Source organism: Leucopleurus acutus, assembly GCF_964270905.1.
Source record: "Leucopleurus acutus genome assembly, chromosome: 14".
NCBI lineage: Eukaryota > Metazoa > Chordata > Mammalia > Artiodactyla > Delphinidae > Leucopleurus > Leucopleurus acutus.
The window spans coordinates 26746757-26759257 of record NC_139156.1 but is presented as its reverse complement, the minus strand read 5'-3'; the positions used below and the strand labels follow the sequence as shown (position 1 = coordinate 26759257).

General features: G+C 39.8%; 1 protein-coding gene across 1 annotated transcript in view; it reads right to left on the bottom strand.

Annotated features, from left to right (window-relative positions):
- Positions 1-12501, bottom strand: part of FBXW4 (F-box and WD repeat domain containing 4) — an 80503-nt gene that overhangs the window by 65120 nt on the left and 2882 nt on the right. The window lies entirely within an intron of this gene.

The window sequence follows — 12501 nt, the reverse complement described above, 5'->3', positions numbered from 1 at the left end:
CATTTATGTGAAGTTTGATTAGAAGAATAACTAATGAATGGTGAAAAAATCAGAACAGTGTTGACCACCAGGGTGGAGATGGGAATTGACTGGAAATAATATGTAGAAGCTTTCTGGGGTAACACTTTATATCTAAATCTTGAAGGAATTTGGGTCATGCAAGTGTGTATGCATTTGTCAAAAACGTATCAAATGATAAACTTAAAATTTGACCATTTCATTGTATATAAATTTTTCTTAAAAAAAGAACCATAAACCAATATACTCTAGTCAATGATATGCATGCACGCAAAACTGTTTAGAGGTGAAGTGTACTGATATCTGCAACTCACTTTAAATGCATGATAAGGCAAACATAGTAAAATGTTCACTGTAGAATCTAGGTGGTGGGTGTATGAGTGTTCATTATACAGTTTGTTCAACTTTTCTATATGTTTTAAATTTTTCATTCAAAAAATGTTGAAGGGGAAGTGTCAGTAGTACTTTCTGGATGAAGAAAGTTGGAGCAGTAAGAGATGAGGGAGCTCAGCAGCAACATGAATGGCATAGTTTTGGGGTGGGTTGGAGTGGTAGGGGGTAGGGAGAAGAGCTCAAGTCCCTTGTGAAAGTGCACATTTGGACGGAATTTTGAAACTGTGGGCAAGAATTTGAACATTCCATTTCAGGCCCCCATATCTCCCCTGTGTCTCCTTGACTTGCTCCACTGGACAATACAAGGTACACTGCTTGGGACACAGAGTAATAACTTGTCATGTCTACTGAGAAAAGGAGAGAAACAAACATTTCTTCCAGTATCTACTATATCTTCACCTTTACTACCCTTTACTAAAAGACAGCAAGCAAGTCCTGCTTTCAAGATTCTAAAAGATACAAAGTAAAATCTCAAAGTAAGGAAAGAAATCACTACTTAATTAGTGCTGTTGGGTTTGTATTACATGTTCCAGCTTTATTAGAAAGAAGGGAGTGAAGAAAAATATGCATGCCTAGAAAGAACACTAGAAGATTTCCAGACTCGAAAATGGTTACTGTGGACAGGCAACTTTGGGTGTTTTAACTTTCTTCTTTGTGTTTTAATGTATTTCCCAATTTTTCTACAATGTAATATTTTGGTAAAGATAAAAATATTCATTAAAATAATAATAATGCTTTTGATGAAACTGGATAACAACAGAGCAAAAAATTTTCATTTCATATCACAATAGGTATAATAAATTCCCCCAAAATAAAAGAGTACATTTAAAATCATTTTTTTAACTAAAAGGCTTTAAAGTATTTAAATTTTAAATACTGCATAGAAGAAAAAAAGAGATTAAAAAAGAGATTAAAAAGGAAGTAACAGAGCAGGGGAAAATTAACAATTAACGCTACGGGTTTTATCCCTAAAGTTTTATCCCTAAAACTTTTAGGGGACTGATAAAAATCTATCAGGATAACACTCTGTCATCCATATCAAATAGCAGATAAGAACAGTCACACAGGGGCTTCCCTGGTGGTGCAGTGGTTAAGAATCCACCTGCCAATGCAGGGGACACGGGTTTGAGCCCTGGTCCGGGAAGATCCCACATGCCGTGGAGCAACTAAGCACGTGCACCACAACTAATGACCCTGCGCTCTAGAGCCCGCAAGCCACAACTACTGAAGCCTGCACAGCTAGAGCCTGTGCTCCGCCACAAGAGAAGCCACCGCAATGAGAAGCCCGGGCACCACAATGAAGAGCCGCAACTAGAGAAAGCACGCGAGCAGCAACAAAGACCCAACTCAGCCAAAAATAAATAAATAAATTTATTTAAAAAAAAAAGAACAGTCACACAGAGTTCCCATGATAAACACTGGGGAAACATCCCGAAACAATAATAGTTTACAAACAGGCACATTAAAACAATTAATATAAAGTATCACCTCACATCTATTAAGTGGAAGAACCACATACTAGCTTTGGTTTGATAAAAGGATTTGGGTTTGTTTATATATTGCTAGTAACACTCTGGTATAGCCTTTCGGAAAGGCATTCTGTCAAGAAAAGAAGTTAAATGATAGCTTCTGACTCAGCATTCCCAACACTATATCACAAAGAAATAATTCAAAAGAAAAATATTTTTTGACAAAGATATTTATAGTTGCAGCTGTATATTAGAGCTAAAATCTAGAAATAGCCCAAATATCTGTCTGTGGGGGGAAACGGTATACTAACACAATGGAACATATTGCTATTAGAAACGACAAATGTGAGCACTGCAAAACATTTTGGAAATTACTGTAACAAGTAGTGGTAATTTTAAAACAAAATCAAATTTATAAAGGTAAAGGTGAGGCGATACTACATAAAATTATGTCTCCATAAATAGCTCAGAAGAGGTAAACAGATGGAGTTTAGGAAGTATTTTTTTAAATATGTATCACATAATTGCTGATACTTTGGTCTTTTCATTCACCTTTAACCTTTTAATTTACTTTCATTTAAATAACAGATTAAATGAAGTTGTGAGAAAAGCACAGAATGCAGACATAGGAAACTGGGATCTGGGCCCCAGTTCCGCCTCTTACTAATGATATAACCCTGGTTACCTAGCTTCTCTAATTGTCCATATCCACACCTATGAAATAAGGATAGTATTTCACACAATTATGGTGTTTTAAAATGACAACTAAAACAAAATACAGGATAAGTTATAAATCACTTGAAAAAGGTTAATTATTTTTACATAAATATAAATACAGTAGTAGTTTATATCGATGAATAGTGACATCACTAAAGCTAATCTAATAATCATTTCTTTTTCTTCTAACTAATTTAATTATAACTCTTGGAAATTGTTCTTCTAATGTCAAATATTAGCCCTCTTTCAGGCTGAGTGATTAGGATTTGGGTACACACATGTTAAAGCTAAAATATATTATTGAATTATTCCACTGGGTGAATGTGGTCCCCAGTTTCACATTTCTAGAGAGTGACCTACACTACTAGATGGTTAGAAAACCTCGGATCATAAAAGGCAGTCAACAGGATGGACCAAAAGAATTGAACTCTTAGTGAAAAAGATCAGACCCACTATCAAATCTTATCTACAAGTCCCTCCCAGATATAAAAGAGGAGATTGTTCATAGTTAACCTCTCCTCTTGAGTTAGGTCTAAGTTAGTAGGTGGAGGTGAAACCAAAATTTGAATATTCTGGATCATAGCAGGAAGGAAACAAGGGAGAAAGAATCAATATATTTCCTGAATTGGGATAAGGACAATACTTCTCTCATCTCCCTGGTCACTTAACTGCCATTTGGTGACACTTTACTAAGGGTCAAAGCACTGCCCTGAGGGCCTGATCACAGAAGCAAGAAACTTTCAAAGTTGAACTTTAGATGCTGCTACCAAGCAGCAGGTGCAGGCATCCTCTCCCACAACCAACACCATAATCAAAATACTTGGCTCTGGTCTTTCAAATCAAATTTCAACTTTTTAAAAACATTCCATTTGGCTTTCACTTGAGAAACAGTTACACTTTGTTAAAAGCAGCTTAACAACTCAGCTTTTTTTTTTTTTTTAATCCCTTTTGTTTGTTCAGTTCTTTCTGATGGTTAGTTTCCCTAGCTGGTGGCCAAATCATATCTATATTCTTATTGGCTTCAACACTTGAAAAATCACAAGGAATTAAAAAACTCCTCTCTCTGAAGACAGGTATCCCTCTCTCCCTGTAGGGATCTATCACAACCTAGTCAAAGGGAGTCGGCAGAACAAGTCCAAAGTGCCTGAGAAGACAGGAGCAGGTGCCCCTGGGAATTCAATAAGGACTCTTGCTCCCATTCTTGAAATGCTCTCAGCTTGGCTGTTTCTTCAACAGTTACTGGTATAAAGTGGGGGTGCTCCCCCCCAAAATGATTAGTGCCCTGTAAATAAACCTCTGGCACAGCTATTAATGCATGGAGGAATCTCTAACCTGGCCTGTGGGCCTGGTGGAACTTCCATTTTCCCAGCCCTCTTTCTCTTGCCTCAGGCTCATTTTTCCACTTGGCCCCCCTCCCTCTCAGCTTTCCGGCACTTAGTCACCATTATAGTTTGACTGCATTCCTGGGTGCATGACCTATTTTAAACAAAAACAACACAACATGCACCCACAGTAAGCTATCAGGCCCCTTAAAATCTTGGCAACAGTGAGTCCAGAGGGACAGAAATTAACCTAGGAAGTTATCTAGAGTCCCCTTTCATTTCACCTCTCCTCACTCACACCCCAAACCAAAAGCAAATAAATAAACCGAATTTGAAGAAAAATGGCTGGGGGATGAAGGAGGGGAAGTGTGAGTATATTAGAGAGGTATTTACCTGCACAGTCTCTGACATCAGAAACCTCCTGGATCACAAATCAATTTCCCTCTTTGCCCCATCTTGAAGTTTGATTCCCCTTGATACCGCCAATGTTGCCTACCTGCATGACTGACATGATTTCCATAAGCATAACTTCCTGCTGCCTATTCAGTAAAGGAAGGTGTCTGTCCACAAGTGTAGAACAAGGCCATCTCAAGGGGAAGTGGGCTAAGAACGGGAGACAGGGCTATGCAAAATGATGCTTGGGGGCTTGGAGTTTTAACTCAACACTGTCTCGATTTCTTTGATCTTCTTGCTCACCAGAAAGCAGATTTACCGCCATACTGGCTGTGCCCACCAGCTCTGCTACCAATACTAAGAATTTGGCTCTAATGTATGTACAAGTATTTAAACAGCCCAAGACAAGAAGCTTCTAACTCTTCATTTATACACATGTTAGACTAAATCCTCCAATGGCCTCAGAAGCAGAGGTCTATAATTAAGGTTCAAAATAAATCAGTGAAAAATCATATATTGTGTTAAACTGCCTATCCTTCTGGCCAGGGAATAGGGAACAGCCTCAACATCCAAGGAGAAGTGAGATTACAGGGAACATGCCCATCATGAGGACAGGACCAAAGGCAAGGAAAGCATGGAGCAGATGCACATCTCCCTTGAAAGGCCTCCAAATGTCAGCTCCCTTTACTCAATTCAACCTCACCTCCCATGGCTCCACACTCTGCAACTGAACTCCAGCGAAGCCATCTCTCTTTTACATTCATTCCTATCCCCATACCTTCTCCTATATTGCCAGAACCAGCCTACCTTTGTCCCTGACAAATGCATGCTTCCCCCTTTGGGCACTAGTCAAATTCACCCATTTTTCTTCAAAATCCAGTTTAAGCCTCTACTTCCCTGACTCCTCCAAACATTCTTCTCTCTCTCACGTGAACCCTTAGACTGAACCTACCATAAACTGAGGCACTGTTAGCTTTTCACAGCTGTATGTCTTGTTTGTCCAATACAGTCATAAATTCCACAGGATTGAGTCTTAAAACTCTTAGTACTTCTAAAAGTGTATCTCAACCAGTACGCTGCAGAGCAGTGATATACCAGGAACCCTGAATAAGTGTGCCATAAAATTTTTAATGATTTATAGACTTTATTTTCATTCAACCAAAGATCCACATTTTTATGAAGATATCTGTCAGACAAACCATGGAGCCACAATATGGCTCATGATACAACTTGCTGAGAAAAAGAGAAAGATTGCGTGTTCAGAGGAACATATATAAACTTTACCTCAAAAGATGTAAGAGAACAAGGTCAGGGCAGTAAACAGTTCTACTCAAACAGTAACATACCAAACAGTGAACAAGTAAATGGACAGGTTTTTCAACTTTCTGAAACCTGCTTTTTTTTAAAAAAGACATTCATCTTTTAATCCTTTAATGTACTATCAAAAGTTTTAACATCATACAAAACTATGTCTTAGACACAAAGGTAAGAACCGTGGTCCTAGCATAATAGGTATTCTGATAGATACTGCTTAGGTATCTATCAGAAATACAGTCCCCCCTTTGGCAAGTCACACTTTCAACAATACCTATAGATTTTCAGGAGCCTAGACACACTACCTTCAAGCTCCAGAGGCCCTTCCTAAAAACGTACAGTATACCACATCTTCAGAAATTCAACCAAGCCCTCCAAACTCTTATGCTAGAGAGGCTCAAGGGAAGGAATCTGAGCAGATGAAGTATCTTAATGTGTCACCCACATGTCAAAGCTGTCCAAAGCAGTTTCTGAAGCACTGGGCATAACCCTGATTCTTCATGTGAGCTTAGGATTTAGGGCCGTGTTCACATTCATTTCCTCCTGCTATTGGTCAAGTTCTATATTTGTAGGGCACTTGACCAGTGTGTGTATTCTGCAAGAGGTTAAGAGATATTAAGCAGGAGAAAAAAGAATTTTATGGTCAAAACATTTTGGACAATACTGAAACAAAATTAAACAGGTCTCTCTAGCACAGGACTTCTCTGAGCCTTTAATTTACCAATGGGCATTGTGAATCCCCAAGAGAGGGGATGTGGAACACAGCATTTCCCACACTCATTTAATCACAGAATCAGTTTTTCAAGAATCCCACAATACAGCTTTCAGAAAGGCTGATGTAGCACTTTCTGAGAATAAACAACAGCAAGAAAGATGCCACTGTTTTTTGTGAACAGGCTATCTTCTGAGTCAAGAATCAGGCACTACCACAGACTCAGAAGTGGATTTTGTTCTCATACCTTCAAAATGACTTTTCCCTGGGCTCTCCATCTGAAATGTGAGGAATAATTATACTGCTCTGCTTCTCAGGGTTGTTTTTTATTGTTTTTAACCTTGCAACTGTGTTTCATATTAATCACCAAAACAGGTTCTCAGCCCAAGTGGCCAGGCTTCAAAAATCCCTGGTGCCCTTCCAGCCTGGATGAAGAGATGGAGAGAATACGCCAGAACCAGACACCACCCAGAAAGTTTTTACTCCAGTTTCTTCAGAAATCTCCAGTTTCTAGGCCATTATGATAAAGTCAAACCGCAGCGAAGATAAGGGATGAATGAGAGGTTCCCCTTTAGTAACTCACTTCTGGAGGGAGGCCCCTTTTAATCACACACACCACCTGGATCTGAATCTTGACTCACCTTTTCAGTGTGGAATTTCTAAAGGAAATTCTAAGAAACATAGGAGATCAAAGCTGGATCTACAGGGAAGAAAGAAAAAGAAGTACTGGAAGAGGACTATTTCCCTTTCTCCACAGAGAAAGAACCAATTACAGAGCTAGTGAGCAGGGGAAATATCATTCCTTTCAGTGAAACAGCTTTCCAGGAAAAGTATCTCAACATATTTACTATAAAACAATTTAATTTCCCTGTCCCATCACCTGCCACCCCATCCCCATCCCCCCCAAAAGCCCACAGGTTGTGGATTTCCTCTCATTCTTGGCAGAGTTACCAGAAGAAATATAATACCCCCTTCGGACTGCTCCCAACAGCTGCTGGAACAAGGGGAGCTGGGGGTAACCTTCCAAAGCTGCCTCGAAAAATGACCATTCCCCCTGCCAAACCATGTAGCCAGTGAACATAAGACAGCTCTTTTTCTACTTTCTTAAAGGGGAGACCCCAAAAGCAACAGTGTCCCCTAGACCAAAATACTTGCCTCCAGCCTTTCTGTTCTCCTCAACTTGACTCTAAGCTGAAACTTCTAATACCTATTTCTTCCCTAACATGCACTTCTTTTTTTAAATATTTATTTATTTTATTTATTTATTTTGGCTGCACCGGACCTTAGTTGCAGCATGCGGACTTTTTTTTTTTTTGGCTGCGTTGGGTCTTCGCTGCTGCGCGCAGGCTTTCTCTAGTTGCAGCGAGTGGGGGCTACTCTTTGTTGTGGTGCTTGGGCTTCTCATTTCAGTGGCTCCTCTTGTTGAGGAGCACTGGTTTAGGCACAAGGGCTTCACTAGTTATGGCACGCAGGTTCAGTAGTTGTGGTTTGTGGGCTCTAGAACACAGGCTCAGTAGTTGTGGCGCACGGGCTTAGCGGCATGTGCGATCTTCCCGGACCAGGGCTTGAACCCGTGTCCCCTGCATTGGCAGGCGGATTCGTAACCACTGGGCCACCAGGGAAGTCCCCCTAACATGCACTTCTTAAAACAATCATCTACTACTTCACAGGACTAGCATTTTTTATTTGTTTGTTTAACCCACCAATATCCAAGTTAGGGTTCTTATCAAACTCCTATTCAAGGTAACTTCCTTGTCTCTGTCCACCTCCCCAATGCCACATTCCTCATGTATGTGTGCGCGCGCGCACACACACACACACACACACACACACACACACACACACCCTCCTTTCAGGTCAAAAGCCTTCCTAGAGAAAAGTATAGGAACAAATTGCACTGGTTGCACTGTACCCCGGCCCTTTTCCCCTTCCCCAACATCATCATACACTAAATGCACCTCAGTTCTGTCTAGAAAACCCCCTTGCCAGGCAGCAGAGACACTTCCAGTTAGCCTTCAGCCTCTCAGCTGAGACCACCAACAAAGAAGTTCACGAATGTCAACTGGGGGCACAGGCAATCTCTCTCTTTGCCGAGGAGAAACTGGACAGAGCCTCCAGCATCATTCCCCAAAGGTGACAGCCGGGGTCGAGTGAAGACTGTGAAAATTGTACAAGGGCTGGGGGAGAAAATATAATGTAAGGAATGATTTGGAATCAGGGGCAGGAGGAGGCGGAGGCATGAACTGGCTGACCCCAAATGTCTTTTCCATCTCTAACTCCTATGATTCTTTGACCTCCAATTTTGTGCTGCGAACAAGGAATGGAAAGTCAACAGACGTGGTGATGTTTTGAAAGAGCCTGGCAGTCTGCTCTTGTCATTTAGTGGCCTTTGCATGTATTTTTTAAGGTGTCTTCAAGCCCTGTCTTCATTTCACAGTTGTCACCTTTCTCAACAATTTGAGCTCATGTCAAACACCAAAAAAGAAGGAGAAGAAGAAAGAATGTACTGGCAATTAATTGTCGGCTAAAGAGGGGCAGGCACAAAGGCCCATTGGGTGGCCCAGACTCCCAGGGAGGGCAATGTGGACAATTTGGATATAACGAAGAACTAACTCAAAGTTGAGACAAAGGAGCCAAACCTCCGACAAGAGATAAATTCTTTCTCCAGATAGTCTCATAGTCAGTTTTAGATACAGTTCAAGCCTTTACATGATTCAAGATTCATAAACATGTTCTTAATTAGCACAACGATCTTGCTTCTACTGATTACACCTGGAGTTCCATCTGAAAGCTGTTCAAATCTGGGCAAGATTGCTGAATAGAAAGGCCTTTCCTCAAGGATAAACCAAATCTTTGGATTCTCAACCTCATCGGATGGTTGACACACACACCTGAGATAAATTCTGGAGTTTATCAAAACTCTGTTTCTGTAGATCAGAGTGGGGGGCATGTCAATTTTCACTGGAAATTCAAAACTCAACTTCTTCCTCATTTTTCCAAACAGTCAATCTCGTCTTAAATTTTCAAAATTTATTGGAGCCTGGCCTCAAGAAGAGTCTACCTAAAAGTCTCCCTATTCCATGGTTATGAGTAAGGACCAGAAACTAATCCAATGCCAGGGTCAATCCAGAGTTAAGGTTAAGTTGTCACACAAAGGTAATTCTTTTCTATGTAAAACACTCAAAAATAATTTTTTAAAAAATGTGTATGCTTCATCAGTAACCTCACTGCCAGTTTGATTTGAAGCAGCTCAAGCACAATCTCTACCTAAGGTGAAACGGCTAGACACATAAAACTGAAACTAAGAAAACTGAGAGTATTGAAGTATTTTCAGAGATTTCATTCAAAATAAATTGTTTATCTTGTAGATTATGAGGACTTTGGATTTCTCCCTGATTCTGCCTTGAAAGCTAGGAAATTCATCCCCTACTATTCAAGTTTTACAAGACTGGAAAGGATATAAGCTGCTTCCATATTCTCACAGTCTTGGAGGAAAAGGCCTCTTGCATTCCTCCAGTTTGCATTTGGAGGTACTGACTGTACTAGACCATTTCCTGCTTCCACAGGTGTATTGTTTCATTTATTTTAAACATGTAAACTGAACTCACTTTTATTAACTCACAAAACCATTAAAAATAAGGCCTTTCCAAAACAGTTGAAGGTAAATACATCCATATAAGAAACCTTTCAATGAACCAGAGAACAAGTAAGTGACTGCTTCCTAGGTAAGGCAGAAAGGTGAAGGAGAGAGCCAAAGCTACTTTAAGTTGCTAATTGTTTTCTGAAAATCACTGTTTAGGCCCTAAAAGTAACCAGTGAGCAATGCCTTCTCTGTTCAGTTAGGAAACTTTATGCTTTCTGGGTCAAAAAAATGCTCTTAGGTGCAATCATTTTAAAACAAACAAACACACTCTGCTTATCTGTGTCCATCTCACCACTCTGGACGTTAATCATCACTGAAATAGATACCCCATTCCCCTGGCCTCAAAGAGCTCCAAGCCTACTAGACCCTGGCTGAGGAATGAATGTACATGCCAGGGCAAACACCTCAGAGCCTGACTCCCTAAACACCTATTGTTAATTCTAGGCAAATCTATCACAGGCAAATGCAAGAGAGCACCCAGGTAATGCTCAAAGGATATTTAAAATAAAATTCAAGTTTGAAAACATAGAGGACTTATTTAGGAGAAGATCAAGACTGCAAAAGTATTTTTAAAAATAGATTTACATACATGGATATACTTTTTTCTTTCCATTCTTTGCTCTTGTTAATTTTACAGTATCAGAATTTACAAATAGCACCCTTGCTCTTCCACCTCTCATACTTTCTAACTTCTTGCATTTAGCCTACATTATAAACTGACGGACTTAAATTTCACTGTTTTGTTCTTGAAGACTGAACTAGCTTAGTTTTGCCCCTACTGTTCAGGAAAAACTTAAAAGATTGCTATATGAAACATTTCCTTGATTTTTATATTAAAGATATTTCTATTCCCCCAGGCTTCATAAAACATTCAAATAAAACTGATTTTAAACCAGATGACTGACTCAAGCTGTCTTTGTGTCCACTTAAAAAAGAAGTTCAGGATACCTACCAGTGCTCACTGTTTGGGCAGGAGGCCTAAAGGGAAGCAAATTATTTGTTTGTGGTTTTAAAGTGGCCAAAATGCCTTCAAGCACAAGTATAGACCATTAACAAATCACAAGGAACCAAAGCAGTTCATCTTACTCAACAAAGCTATGATCAGTTAGGAACGGCCAAACTGAATGGGACTTGCCCTGGGCCGGAAGGTCAGTAAATCTTACTTTGTGTTTCCGAGAATTCATGAGGCTCTTCGGCAGGGAGTACAGACCCTAAAGCTCACAGGTTCGGCTGTCATGTTGCCAAAAACATTCAGGACAGGTGAGGGAAACTAAGCAGTGTGTGTGTGTGTGTGTGTGTGTGTGTGTGTGTGTGTGTGTGTGTTTTCCCCACCTCCTGTCTTTAGGCAGCATCTCCAAGTCAAACCATCTTCACTTTTGCTATATAGACTGACTAGAGGAGAAGACAAGCAATTAAAACGTTCCATTTTACACCAATTTATTGAGTGCCTACTATGTGCTGAATACTGTGCTATCACTTACACATCACAACACTTAAGTCTCATTTTACTGGATATGTTATTCCCATTGTTTATAGATGATAAAACTCCGGGGCAGTGAAGTTGTGTGGCTTCTGATAAAATGCAGTTTTGTGTTGTGCTTATAAAAACTTATCCTACTGTCCAGTCTGCAGTTAATTAGCCCAAAATATGAACTACAGCCCTGCCACTATCCAAGCAGCCGTACCTTCATCGAACTTTGGGCCCAAGCTCCCTGATGCCCTAAGAGGGCTGGGGTACATGCCATCTCCCTCCAGGGATGACAACCACCTCTCTTGGTGGCTTATCACATCTCTGCAGCTGTCCAAAAACAGACCACACTGGTAAAGATTCTCTCCACCTGCTGTAACACGCATAGCTTTTCCCCTCAACTCAGAAAATACAAGCAGTGACCCTGCTCTTTATCAAGTGCTGTGGTAAAACAACTTCCCTAGAAAGTTGGAGATACCACATCCTAGGACATAGGCAAGAAATCAAAACACACATGGCTAATAAATAATAAAGCCAAATCACCTGGCAGTCTCAAAGCACTTTATACTATAAACTGATTTTCATTTTGTTATTATTGCTTACAGAATGCACACTCATTCACATTATCTCTTAGAGCATTTGAAAAGGAAAGAAAAATAAATAAATTCTTTCATTTGTTCATTCAATCTCTATAAACAAGAAAGCCAAATTTTGCCATGGCTGACTTGGGTTTCGGGCATTTTAGACAACTTCTCTTCTAGGTCAACTGACATGTTCTTTGAAAGAGTTCTTCTTACAAAAAATGAAGGTAATAAGACTTGCATGCCCCCCAAATCCCAAAGAATCATTATCATCAACAACAAAATCATACTAGAAATAATAAAAGTTAAACAAAATTATCAGGTTCAAAATTTCCAAAAGATTGTAGCAATCCTGGACATCATTAATAATACCCAGCTGAAAAACATACTGAAAAAGAGATTGCATTCACAATAAAAACAAAATGAATAGCATATTTAGGAATACTTAGGAATAAGTGTAACAACAGACAT